Source organism: Lycium barbarum, chromosome 2 (genome assembly GCF_019175385.1).
Source record: "Lycium barbarum isolate Lr01 chromosome 2, ASM1917538v2, whole genome shotgun sequence".
NCBI classification, from domain to species: domain Eukaryota; kingdom Viridiplantae; phylum Streptophyta; class Magnoliopsida; order Solanales; family Solanaceae; genus Lycium; species Lycium barbarum.
Genome location: NC_083338.1, coordinates 16,487,136 through 16,501,916, shown reverse-complemented (window position 1 = coordinate 16,501,916; position 14,781 = coordinate 16,487,136). Strand labels below are relative to the sequence as shown.

Genomic DNA, 14,781 nt, shown 5'->3' with positions numbered 1-14,781 from the left:
ACAGGCATGAGTTTAATTTGGCTATTTTGCTAACGCTTTGGCTACAATTGCAATACAAAAGGCTACAATTTGAATCCAATTATGGCCACTAAGCCCTCAATTCTTAACCCTTTAAGACCAGCCCCATTTCATTTTTACTTTGAGCCTAATCTTCCCAGCCCACATCCTCTAATAACCGAATTTGGCCCACTATCTTCAATTAAATCCCAAAACCTCTTCATTCACAAAAAATAAACAGCAGCCCTAAACACTCCATTTCCATCTCATCAACAACAAACCAAACAAATCCTAATACATTGACTAGTTGAATCCAGCAATGCTTCAGCTCACCAATGTCTATTTTCGATAAACGTACAGTCGACCCTTTGCTTTGTTCAGTCATGGTTCGTCCATTTCGGGTAAGTGATTCAATGACCATTGTCTTCTACTTGAAACGGTAACACTATTTTTCCCATTTTTCTTGTTCATTTTTCTGAATTCGAATTTGAAAGAGAATTCAAAAAATGAATTTCAACTTCAACAGTTGTCCCACATCGATTTTAGACTCCAAAAATCCTAGAATTGGCCTTCTATAAATAGAGGCCATTCTCTACATTTACAGAACAAGTTTTGAACACCCCAAGTTCTAAACATTTATATTACTTGGCTGAAACGAGTTCTTAAATTTTTGGAACTAGTAAGAAATAATTTTTTTCGAGATCGAGTTAGTTGTCGTGTTGGTTCGAAGGTGATCGACTCAACCGTCGCCCCTGTCGCTGCTCAGCAAAAGCTAATGTTCTCATTATTTTTCAGCATTTTATTATTTCTAGCATTTTGCTTGCTACAATCCTGTATTTGCTCGCTATTAGCTGCCTTAATTCATTTGGGTGTAAAAAATGTGCTTTGGATAATTGCTATCACCATCATGTCCAGTTTTAATATATACGAATGTAGTCATAATTTTAACACGTTTTTCTCTCCTAATTCCATTTAGTTAAACTGATGTAGGATTGATGTTTAAACTTCTTCTTATCATTAAAATAGGCCTCTATCTTTTAATAATGTGATTACCTTGAGTGTTAAAGATTTCTGGAAAAAGCATGAGTAAATTTAAGTTTCCCTTTTGTAGCTAGAGGCATTTTTCTGTGAAGTTGTCTCGTAGTTTGGTTAATAGTATGTTTCCTAGTTTAAATTGTAATTTGAAATAGCTTGAAGGAAATCTTATTGAAATAGGGGATGTGATAGTTTAGTATCTCTTTCTAGTTTGATTCATTATTTGAAATCCTTGAGGCCTGTCTTTTTTTTTTCCTTCCCAAAAATGTTTAAAGCATGTTAAGTTTCATCAGATGCTTATAAATGTCATCAAAGTGAAAAAGGATAGATGTCTTTCTCCCATAAGTTGTTCTGTTATATCTTAATGAAGAAAGGTGACCTTTTAAGACAACTAATAATAGTTTAAAGTGAAGTATGGGCCTGCTATCATGTGTAAGCTGATTTATAGATGTGAGTATGTCTTTCAAAGTAATAACAGTCTTATAGATCTTCCAATGTTTCCCTGTTTCTGTTGTGTTGTGGGATTAAGCTCAAGATATGTGTTTCTTAAAGGATTAATGTGTTTTAGCTATTGGTTGGTGCCTTAATACGAGATTAATTTGTATTATGTTTGAATTTTGAGTTCGTGCTATGAGTTAATGAGGTACTAGCTTGAAAGGCATGTTCATATTAATATAAATAACAAAACTAGCAATTCATACTTTAACTTGGGAATCTATTCTCTTTAATCAGTTTCTCTTTTAACCAGTATGAGATTAGGATGTTTTCTTTAAAAAGTTGTCCTTTAAAACCAAATTTTAGGCGATCTAAACTTACCATTAGATTATGTATCATATTCATATGTTTAAAGTTTGAGCTTCAATTGTTTATGTTAGGGTTAAGGCATCAAATACATTTTAAAAGTTGTTCTCCTTTACATGTCTAGTTGATATGTCTCCTAGGTCAATTCAGTGTCCAGCTTATACCATTAATCCATTATGTGTTCCACTTTGAATTTGGTTAAAGTCCTTGGAAAGAACCTGGTCTTGTTTCCGATTTATGATTTTCTGAATGCAAGCATGTAGTCGGGAAATTTGCTTTGTTCTTAGCAACATTTCTCCCTATGTTTGTCTGTTTAGATGTAGTGAAGTATGAGTAAAATATGTTTCTCACATCTTTAGCATGCTATAACCAAACTACATAATTTTCTCTCGTGCGTAAATCATTGTCATGTTCGGTATCTCTAGTATCAGATTAAACTTGTCTCTCTAAAGGGTCATTGGTTGTGAGTTAACTCGATTTGTTCACATTAGCTTCAAATCACTATGTTTCTAGAGATGTTTTGGATATGCTTTGCCAAAAAAAAAAAAAAAAAAGTAACTTAAAACTCCTACTCGATCCAATCTAACTGTTTTTCCTAAGGATTAAATGAGGATTCTTAATTATTAAGACAATAGTATGTGATCATTTTCACTAGGCGTGTGTTGCGAATAGTTCTTTCCTAGTTCCTTGTTTCAAATGTGTGGAAGATACTGTCTTCATATATTGCTACACTCATAAATGATTAAGTACTAGATTTTGTGTGAATCTTGTAAAGTTTATTAAGATGTAGCATTGATTTTTTCCTTAAACATGCACTCATTCTTCACTTCCTCTCTTTCTTTGCATGACTTGGGGGTTTCAAATCCCGAATATCCTCGAGATGCTTCGACCAACTAGCTACTGTATTTATGAGAATATGCTAACTGTTGTTGCTGTTTCTTTATGATGAACTAGTGCATTTCCAAGACAAACAGTGCAGCATTTGAGGCTTAAGACTGTTACTATACTTGTCATATACTTGAGCTAAGTTGCTGCAGCCTTTTGGCCACTTTTCTGCTAAGTTTTGGACCATGAGCTGCTGCATTTGAGTAGATTATCACTGCTGCACTCGAGGCTGCCATCATGGATTTTTCGGGCCATTTGTCGCTGTGTCTTTAAGTTCATATCTGTACTTTGAAGCCAACAACTACTGCATTTCTTTAAGTGGATGGTTCACTTTGATAAATGGTTTGCCACAGTTTCTATGCTAAATAGTTGTTGCCTTCTTGAAATATTATTGCTATCTTACTGTTTTTTGTTATGGCTGTTCATTGCTACTGCTTGTTGCTACAACGTTGCTTGTTGTGGCTGCTCATGATTGAGCTACTGCCTTGTTAAAAATGACGCCAAAAAAGCTGTTGTTCTACTTTTATGAAAATGAATAGATTGCTACCAAAGTCCCGCTGATTTGAATATGATACTATACTTGGGCTGATGAGAACATTTAATTTGAGGCCATGACTTGTCCGGAAATGTTATCCCTCGGTTTAGGCGATGATGACCTCATAATAATATCATGAGGTAGGAACCAACATGCGTTTGGCGAGGAACCTAGAATCGCCACTAGTTTGCAGCCAAGAACTGTTTCGGGTTTCTTCATCACATTTGGAAACACGAGTCTGAGCCTCCGTAATCAAAGCTCTCAAAGTTTGATATGAGTCCCAGGGGTATTATTTTTATGTTCATGAATGTCATCCTATGGGGTGGCGTACTATTTTGACTAACTACTTTTCTTTTCATTGTGCGAGGTACAAATAAAACAAGTATGGAGAGCAAAGCTCAAAGACGAAGTAAAAGGATCGGATGCTCAGAGCTTCGAACGAAGAACTAGAAGAGCATGGATTGCTAAGGATTTGGGCCCAAGGCCGAAAAAGCTAAATCTTCTTCCCCTTTCCTTTATTTTTGTATAAATATGCTAATTTTATATGTTTACATTCATTTTGTATGAACATGTATACTTGCAAATACCTGTGTATTATTGAAACCCTTTAGAACTTAGTTGGAACCTTGCATAAGAAAAAATAATTCAAGTTGTTTTCAAAAACCGTTTTGGGACTTGGCACGCAGAAAGATAATAAAACAAAAGAAATTCCACTTAAATCCAAGTTGGGGAAGATGGCTTTGGTATGGAATATGATTAACCTTAAATGAGCTAAAATGGTTAAATAAGTGAAATCCTTTTCTTTATTTATACTTATAATATTTATACTATTTTCTAAAAAGGGGAGATCTACTCCATTTTTTCCTAAATATATATGTATGCATATAAACTTATAAGGATAGAATCATGACATTGGAACAAATTAGTGGAAACTCTACTTAAGAAAAATCTTAAGTATGTTTTGGTCTGGAAATGAAGTGAATTTAATCCATTATAAACATTTTCTCAAGGAAATAATCAACTTTTCTTCCTTAAAAGATAATTTTGTCGAAAAGTGGAGTTGTATGATTAGCATGACAGTTTTAGCAATAAAGTAAACATTTTTAGCAAATAATAACATTAATCACACATTGAAGCTCGTCGGTTAACTGTATTCTACGGATCCTTAATACTAGGGTGGTTAAAACCTTCCTTAGGAGATCACAAGAACCTTTACCTCGAACTCTGGTTTAAAAGGGTATTTCTCTTGTTTTGATAAACCCTTGTACTCGGTTTTCCTAATTTCCATTACAAAATTAGGTGGCGACTCTACAAACATAAAATCCAAATAGAGTCCACAACATCTTAGTAGCTTTTATGCACCGGCGTAAAAGTGAACCGTAACACCCACCAACAAATCATCGAATCCTGTCGAGCTCAGTAGGAATCGGGGGTGCTGAATAACGAGCCAAATGCAAGAAGCGAGTCACATAAGCATCAACAGATAATCCCTTCTGCTGCAAGTAGAGGAACTCATATCTACATACCTCTCTCAAGGCACGGGGCACATACTATTCAAGGAAGGCCCGATAAAACTGTGTCCAAGTAAGTGGAGGAGAACCTTCTGGTTTGCAAGAAATGAAGTACCTCCACCAGGTCTTCGCGTCTCCGCAAAAATGGTATGGCATATAATCTACCCCGTGGGTCTCCACAATCCCCATCCTGTGCAATAACTCGTGCATGTCCAATATAAACTCATATCCATCCTCTCCAGAAGTGCCAGCGAATCATGGTGGATCCATCTTCTTGAATATCCCTACAAGCTCCTGATCAGTCAAAGTCATAACAGGCCCTGCTATGGGTCTAAGATCATCTCCCGGGGCTGGCACTGCATCCATCCATGGTGCCAATGCTGCAGCAAGGTGCGCTGCACGAGTCTGCCTCTACTCGGGGGTCTATGTCCCACATCTAGTCTGTGATACTCCACCCGCAGAATTAATACCAGCGACAGCCTGCTAGTCATCCAAATGAAGTAGAACACGAGCCATAGTATCCTGCATCATCTGCTCTGAAGTGACCTCGACGTGTGCCCTTGCTGGGGCCACATCATCCCCGACGGTCTGGTCTCGAACCTGCTAAACCTCAGGCTCAGGATCTGGAGATGGAGATCTCGCACGTTGCTGCCTAGCCGTAGGAGCCCTGTCCCTAGCTGGTGCGGCCCAGCGGCCTCTAACTCGACCGTGTCCTCGAATGGTCACTCATCCCCTGGTGCCAGCCTCAGCCGCGGGCTCCAGCACCTGATCTCAGGCTATCATGGCTCGAGTCCTCACCATCTGTGAGAGAAGAGATAAGAATAAGATACCAATTCGATTGTTCCAAATACCAATTAGAATAAAGTAGCATGAAAGAATGAAAGAAAGTGAAGTTTCCTAAATGTCAAGTAGCCTCTCGCAAATAAGTACGGAGCTTATCGTACGGGTCCATGAGACTCTATTAGACACGCTCTTGTATTATAGATAGGGTAACTGAGGGCTATGATACCAACTTGTCACGACCCAATTTCACTAAGTCGTGCGGACATCTACTTTTCCCACCTCGGTTGGCGAACCCTTAACTCAACATTCACAAATAATAGAAGAAAATACCGAAAGGAAGTAAATAACGTAAGTCTCACGATAATCATAGAAATAAGTGCGGAAGTAAATGAAATCCACCCTAGTATCTGATCTGGTCATACAAGAGCATCTACCTAAATACTACTAGTATGAATAATAATACATAAGTAGTCTCAAAATGATGTCTCAGAATGGAAAACAGGACATAATAATAGGAAGAGTCTTCGGGCAGTGAACGTCCTCATGCTCACCCTGTAGAGACTAGAATTAGTACTCCTCGAATATCAGTCACGAGGAGTAGAAATAGATCTCACTTGGTACTCTGCATTCATAAAAGAATGAGCAAGTATGTTACCTTCTCAAAAAAAAAAAAAGAATGCAGCAAGTACAGATCAGTACAAACAATAAGTACTGGTAGGTATCATAGGACGACTAGACTAGCTAACACATATAGAGACTACAAAGCAAGATAAACACGGAAAACAACAAGGTACAAGTCAAAACGAATACATAACCCCAATACAAGTCATCACCTGTGCTATAGCATCTAAACCCAACTGTGCCAAGTATCAGTATAACCATTCCGAACCAATATATCACGATCATATCATAACAGTTCATCACCTTTGTTATAGCATCTAAACTCAACTGTGCCAAGTTTCAGTATACTGTTCCGAACTAATATATCACAACCATATCATAATAGATTCAATCCCAAACAGTACCACACATGGTGTACAAGTAATATCAATAATAAGGCTACACAATAAGCCACAATGAAATCACAATTATCATGATAATATCAATCAAGTAAAGTACCGCAATATCATAGTCATGATATATCACTAGTCACTAATACCCAATGTCTCAACGTGGCAACGACCCAATAAGTAAATAGATCAAGATAAGTCAACAACACAACGGGGTGGCTAGCCCTCAAATCATACAACAAGCCCTAACCTAAGACAATATCCAACCTAACTTCATACCCAAAGGTTTACATGCATTCTCCGAAAATATCATCTAAACATACGCTTCGCTAATTGAAGTCTCACCTTAAGGTAAACCGTAACCTACCTGGAGAGCTGAACAACAAAGTCTCCAATAGTCAAACCTTAGTCTTTCCCTTCCTTTGAGCCTTGAGATGATGGAAGTCTAATCATATCTAAATTATGAGATTAGAATCAAGAAGAAACAACACTCAATCCTTACATCTATTCAAGACCAAAATCCCAACCTATGGAATGGGGTTTACGAACTAAAAGATGAAATTAGGAATCTATAGGTCTCAACATGAAATTAATGCTCTAGGTGATCAATTCCCTTCAATTATAGGCTACAAGAACTAACAAATCACTTAATTTCGGATTCTAGGCAAAACTCCCAAATTTGGATATGAACCCTAATTTCCAATTCCATAAATTAGCCACTAATTAGGAAGGAATCATGCAATAATAATTTCTAATCATAAATTCCATGCTTAATGAAGCTAACCCACTCAATAAATCAAGACTTAATAGCCTAGAATGAAGAACCCACAAAACCCTCTTTCAATCCATCATTTCTTAAGAAAACTCACATGTTTAATGGATTCCTAAGGTGATTAATGAAAGATGGAATGGAAAGGAAGGTGAAAGGACATACCACAATGATTCTCTATGAAAAATAGCCTTGAATGCTCCCAAAAAGCTCTAAAGTCAGAGTGGTAATGAATGAAGGGCATATGGCTTTTATTTAACACACATTAAATCTAACTGCCCGTAGCCTACTTCCGCGACACCGCTTCCGTGGTCCCATGACCGCTTCTGTGGTCTTGCCCAAAATATACAATCTGCTACAGTGGTGGGGTAATCGCTACCGTGGTCCTGCTACTGCCATAGCGGGCACCAGACACAAAAAACTCCTAAGTTTTTCATTAATTCCACTCGAAATCCTAACTATCACCCAAGGCCATCGACTCACATACCATATATTCAGACATACATGAAAACACGCTACGAACGCACTTGTGGCCTCAGAATTCCCAATAGAGGTCTCGTTGACCGAGTCAATCCCCGGTACCTCAAAACTAACTTCCCAACCCAAAGTCCCAAAATGCACCCGAGTGCATTGGGAACTGAACTGAATATACACATAAGTTCTAAAAAACCATCCGGACCTTTTGAAATTGACAGATTCCTGAAAAAGGTTCGTTTACCCAAAAGTCAACTTAGAGTTAACTCTTTTTTGCTTCAAGCCGAATTTTCCCAAAAAGCCACCCAAATCATATCCAAAGACCTCAGGAAGCATGTCAACGGTCCCTTCGGTCAAATGTGAGCTAAACAAGCTCAAGAAAGGGTCAAAAGTATAAAAAAGGCTATACAAAAGGACATGTGAGTAAAATATTATGACCATTTTGCTTACTTGGGACAGGCTGCAGCGCAACCTGTATTTCGTATGTTTAGTCTGCGATGCAACCTGCATTTGCAGGTTGAACACCAAAAATCAGATTTTTGTATCACATTTTGTGTTCGGTCTGCGTCCAGGAGGTCACACCTGCATTTCTTAAGTCGCGTCGCAGGTAGTGCTCGGCTATAAAATTACAGATCGTGAAATTTTTGAAAATAATTCATTCCACTCTGTTTTTGGCTGACTTTTTGAGGAGAAAAGACCCTAGAACTTCCCTAAATATCCTAAGGTGAGTTCTTCCTCAAACCCCAAGTATTTTTCCATCATATTAACAAGGAATACACCAATATACGGATAATTAATAAGATTCTACGCTACAATCCTAAGATTCTCGACAAAAATGATAAGCTTAAGTGCATTCATGTTTTGATGATTGTCAAACTAATTCTGAACCAGGTAGAGACCTGGTTTGTGATATGATCTTTGTACATCTTGCACGGTAAGAAGAGACAGTTGTAAAGCCAATCTACTCACTGCACACAAGTACAGCAGTTGAGCTGGCCCGTGCTTTGGGTCAAATACTGAATGAGTCGTCTTTATCCATCCCACATGCTTCCCACTATATATATAGCATGCTGCAACATATTGTGTATCACTCGAAAAACCTAATCTAAATTGGGCAAAAGCTGCCGTCACAAGATTTCAAGTGATCATAAGAACAAGTCACTTGCAAAACTAAAGAACCTAATCCAGTTACAGATTTAGTGTAACTTCTTCATGTTGTTGTAAATCTTTGTTCTGTTGTGCAAAAATTGTAAACCTGCTCTTCCTAAAAAGGAAGTTGTTGTAGGTATATCAAATTCTTAGTAGTGGTTAGGCAGTTTACCTTTCAATTTATTAAGTTGTTCCCTTGTCTAAAGTTAGCTTAGGTGTATTAGTTGGGTTTGGTTAGAGGTAGTCAACATTAGTTTCCTTGGCTAGAGTTAGTCAAGTGGAGGTTGTCAAGTGGAGGTTTTTGCAATCGGTGTATTGCAAAAGGTTGAGGGACTACGGGAGTTAGTTCCTAGGTTGCCACCATTGTAAGGGTTGAGGGATTATGGGAGTCAGTTCCTAGCTTACGATAGGTTGTAATTTGAAGTTTCTCGTATAGTGGAGTTGAAATCCTACTGGGGTAGTGATGTACCGTGAAATTATGGCACATTCGATACCTTTTTACGAGAAGTTTTACTTGTTTTTGAGAAAGTATTTGTCGTTTTTATGTGTTTTTGTTGTGTTCCAGGTACATCATGGAGTTAAGGATCAAAAGCTAAAAAAAATTGCTGAAGTTGCACAGAAGTGGACTTTCACGGTCCGTACAAAGTTATACGAACTGTGTCTTTGGTCGTATAAAAGAAGGAGAATGAAGCAGAGTGTTGAACTTGATGATGTAGAGACACGAGTGCCTTATATGGACCGTACAATATTATACAGGCAGTATAAGTTGGTCGTGTCAAAGGATCTTAAGAACGACAAGAAGCTATATCTGAAGAGGGAGTTTTACGATCGAGTTATATGGGCCGTGCAAGTTTATACGAACCGTATAATATCAGCTCGTGTTTTTCTCTTAAGAATTGAAGACTGGTGGTCGTACAACTTTATACGGTCCATCTAATATTATACAGACATTATAAGTTGCCGTCAAGGACTTAAGTGTAAATTTTGTAATTTTACGTTTTTGAAACCTATAAAAAGTCCAATGTAGGGTTTTATTTATTATCAGCTATTATACTTTAAGTCTTGACTTAGAGCATTGAATATTCCTTTGTTTTGGAGCTTTAAAACATAAATTCAAGTATTATTAATTTCTCTTATCATCAAAAGTAAGCAATTATGAATTCTTCAATCTTGTATTCTTTGTTCTTTGTCATGAGTAACTAAACACCCTTACTAAGGTTGTGAACCCAAAAGATGGGTGTTTTGTGATTGGGAATTATGATTGATATATGCATAATGGATTGTTAAGTTTTACTTGTCCTTCGCTATTCATTAATAGTTAGTGGTTGCAAACAATAGCTAACGCCATAAACCTTGATTTATTTGAGAAATTAATTAGGGTTTGGTAAGAACTAGTAACAAGAACTCAAGGTGTTAACCCTTGATTAATAAATTCACTTAGGAATAAGGGGAATTTACTTTACATAATTAACCGTTCTTCACATCAACTTTCTTGTATTTGGGAAAATCATTGAAAGAAATAATCTTTATTTATTGGGAAGTAGTGGAGATTCACATAGAGGTTTAGCGCATTCATATAATGAGACACTTTATCTGATGGGCATACAACCTTGGTTTCTTTTACCATATATTACAATCCAAAGCAATCAGTCATAAACAACAAACTTTCTATAAATTCATCGGAGTAAGACATTAGACCTAAATAAAGTATTCTACTATTTTAGTAACATTTTCACACCATATTCCCTATGGGATTCGACCCTAACCTTGTTGCGTTACTATATTTGACATCGTTCGCTTTACGCTTGTAACGGTTTGCATTTTTGCAGGTGGAGTTAACGCTCGAAAAAACTACTTCCAACTTGTTGGTGCTCTTTTGGACTTTGTTTTAAAAGAGTCGCCACCTAATTTTTAGGAAATTAGGAAAACCAGTTTAGAAGGGTTAATTCATACACCGTGAAAAATCCTTAATCCAAAGTTCTAAGTAAGGGTCCTGGTGATATCCTAGAGAAGGTGTTAGGCACCCTAGTATTAAGGATCCGTACTATACGGTTGACCTTCGAATTTCAATGAGTGAGTATTTGCATGAACTGTTTATTTGGTTTTACTTTCCCGAAAAAAAAAGTTTGTCATTTTGCATATCATTTTTTAAAAAAAGGAATGGAATATATTCCCCTTACGTATAGAGTATTTAGGCTTGGATTTATAATATCCGGATAAATTTTATATATAAGGATAATAGTGGTTTTTTGTAAAGATAGAAAATCTTTTAAAAGTGTGAGATGAATAAAGTTGTTCATGCTAGACACATACATGGTTCGGGTTAGTCCATTTAGCACATTTTAGAACACCCTTATCTAAACTTTATGTTTATAAATATTTTAAGCGGATTCAATTTATAAGAGCTTGATTTATATGACCAATTGACTTTTGGTTTGATTTTGCCAAAAAAAACTATTTATATCGTGGCAATAGCGTTTTAGACATGGGCTTTGGCCCAAACTTATATCCTCTCTATTTTTTCTAAAAAAATTGATTATGGTTTGTTGGTTCTTGGCCCAAAATTCTCTCATTTTTCTTCAGTTATTTGGCTAAGCCCAAAACATATTTGCACTTATCCTTTTTCTTAAAAAAAAAAAAAAATTGGTTAAGTGGGGCTTACAAATATAATCTTTGGGTTGGGCCTTTGCCCTCAAAAACTCCCTCTTTTGCCTAGATTGTTTCCAGAAAAAACGTATGTTTTGATAAATACGCTGCATATATATATGTCTCATAAAATAATTTTTTGTCTGATTTTAGCCCAAAAGAAATAACTCATTTCTAATAATTTTTGAAAAGCGTAGTATTTACACCTATTTTCTCTGCCTGGACTGAAAGAGAGTTTTTGAGAACTGAATTTTCAAACTGAGAAAAACGCTCTTCTGGTTTAAAAAAAGAATAAAGTTTAAGCCTGGTTGTAGAAAAGAATGATAACAATATATATTTTGGTAGGAAGAAACTAATCCTCTATTTCCTCTTACTGTTTTTAGCTGTTTTTATTCTTTTGGAAAATATTTATATTAATTCAATTTTTTTGAAAATCGCGTTGGGGCCTAAGGTCGAACTAAACGGCATATGCACCATTTACCTAAGATGCCTAGTCCAAACATAAAGGATTCCAATAATAATGCGAGTTTTTACAATCATACCAATACAACATTTCAATCAAACTGGAAACTGACATACTGAAATTTAAGGAGAAAGAGAGATATGTTAGGGGTGTACCAAACCCCTTAAAAGACCATTTTTACCCATGGTTGGGCCTGAATGACGTTCTCACCCATGGCTGGGCCTTCAATAATATTAGCTTCCCTTTCCCTTTTTGGACTTAACCGTTTTTTGAAAGAATATTCCTGTTGGGCCAAGGCTGGTTGGACTCTGGCCCAAATGGCTGTGCAGTAAGAGAAAGGGGAAAAAGGAAAAGAAATCAAATTAGTCTATGTTTGGTGAACCTAATACTAACATAAGTATACATATATATACATATACATCCCATTTTCTTGCAAATGCACAACTAAAGACTTGATCATACACTATTGCTTCACTGGAAACTCCAAATCATACCACGCCAATGGGAAAAGTTTGTCACCACCCTTATTCTTGACATCGCACAAGTTCCAAGGAGTTTCATGAACCCCAGGCATGGCTGGATATCGGGGAGTGGCTAGACCTATCCCCCAAACTTACTCAAACTCTCCAAAACCCAGTGTTGCCATAGTATACAATAAAAGTCCCAAAGTTGTGCACAATCATCATCTCATGGGAAGTAATTTAATTATAAGCAATATAAAATAAGCTCAAAATCATGGCAAAGAGACTGAGGAGGATGTGGTAATGCAGTGATGCATATGAAAATAACACAGCAATCTTAGGATACTGAGTCAAATAAGTGATACAACAATCCATCTTCTTTTACTCATACATATATGCTGACTATAATTAGCCCATTCTCTGATACATACATAGTATACCTATGATATACACATGGGATGTGTATATCAAGTGTATACCATGTATATACTCCCCTTCGTTTTGTTAACCTGTATATATTATGTGTATATCCATACTCTTATGTGTTCAACTTTAGGTCTTAAGGTTATACTATTTACTTAATTGAATCCTGTCCCTTGAAATCAGATTTCAAGGACAAAAACCAAGGATAATTAAGGTCCAACTTTAGCTCTTATACTCATCAAATAAGTGGTCTATCAACTTCATATATTAACAATCCTTATAGCAGGAAATCAGAACTGCTCAATGTGATCACAGAAGCACAATATAAGGGTGTAGACAAAGAGGAAAGTTCTATGGCTTGTAATCATACAAAACAGGATTGGAGCACCAAGAGGTCTAGACTAAACAACACCAAGTAAAACTGAGACTGCACCACTTCATATTCTCAGAAAAAGGACCTTAGAAAAGAACCTTCATTTTAGTACAACATCAGTAGGAGCACATTCATCGTAAACTTTCATGTAAGTTGTCACTTGGAGTAAAAGGGAAAAGACTAGCTGTATATGTCAACAATCCTCAAAAGAAATGGTATAAAGTTCAGAATAAATCTTTACAGACTCAGACTTTCAAAATGCCTAACAGAACACTCATTATCTATAATCTAAAACCCGTTTACTTCCTTTTAAAGGAAGGCAAAGATCACCCTCTAGAAACAACCAGTTTTCTTAGTCTTGACTTCCTAAATTACCTCTAGACCTTTAAACAAGCTAATTTTCCTAACCCCTTTTTGTCTCCAAACCTTTGGAAAATGATGGGATTTGTAACACCTCGTACTCTCATACTAAACCATATCGATAACAACCCGTAAGTTCGAGTTAGGTCCTAATGGGTAATATTGGTATTATAATGACATGTTAGTTATCTGAATCCCTTCGGGATGATTTTGGGCGATAGATAGTCGTTTTGAAGTCAAACCAAAAAGCGAAGTCTTTAAGGCCTTCTAAATCCGTCTAAATTTGAGATAGTCTTTATTCATGACCAGTTTTCGTGCAATTGCGTTAGTAATTTGAGAAAACGTCCTACTTAAAAGTTGTATATATTTGAAATACCTGTCCAACGGTATATTGTGGAGGTCAAACGGACATCTTTACAAAGAGTTATGGTCATTTTACTGAAGGGTGGTTGAGCTGAATCTTCACTGGAAATTTCACCCAATGTACACCCAAGGAGTGTTGGACGTACTTTCAAGTACGGGCCATACATCCTAGGATGTACATTGCCCACTTTTGGCAGAAAATTCATTTAGAATGGGTATGGTCTTATTTTGTTCCCATTTTTCATTCTTGTTACGCTCAAATTACACCTATTAATGGTATAACGCGGACGTTGTCAAATATGGTAACCCAAAAAGGTTGGGGTCGAATCCCACATGGAATATGGTGTGAAAAGGTTACTAAAGTCGTAGGATGCTAAGTTTTAGGTCTAATGTCTTAATCCGATGATTTTGGTAATAGTTGGTTTTTCTATAACTAATTTCTATCTACTTGCTTTGGTGGAAATTTATGGTAAAAGAAACTAAGGTTGTGTCCCCGTTAGATAGGTTGTATGATCATGGGTATTGCTCTTGATATACTTCTAATGGATCATTGTATGAATGCACTTAATCTCTATATGAATCTCTACTATTTCCCAATAAATAAAGATGATCTCTTTCTATGATTTTCCCAAATATAAGAAAGTAACTATGAAGAACGATTAATCATGCCAAGTAAATTCTTCTTATTCCTAAGTGAATTTATTAAACGAAGTTTAAAGCTTTGAGTCCTTGTTATTTATTCT

General features: G+C 36.5%; 1 long non-coding RNA gene across 1 annotated transcript; it reads left to right on the top strand.

Annotated features, from left to right (window-relative positions):
- The first annotated feature begins 242 nt into the window (after positions 1-242).
- On the top strand, positions 243-10,094 carry LOC132626267 (uncharacterized). Its single transcript, XR_009577225.1, has 2 exons — positions 243-398; positions 2,788-10,094. It is a non-coding gene; the product is annotated as an uncharacterized LOC132626267 (long non-coding RNA).
- The last annotated feature ends 4,687 nt before the right edge of the window (positions 10,095-14,781 follow it).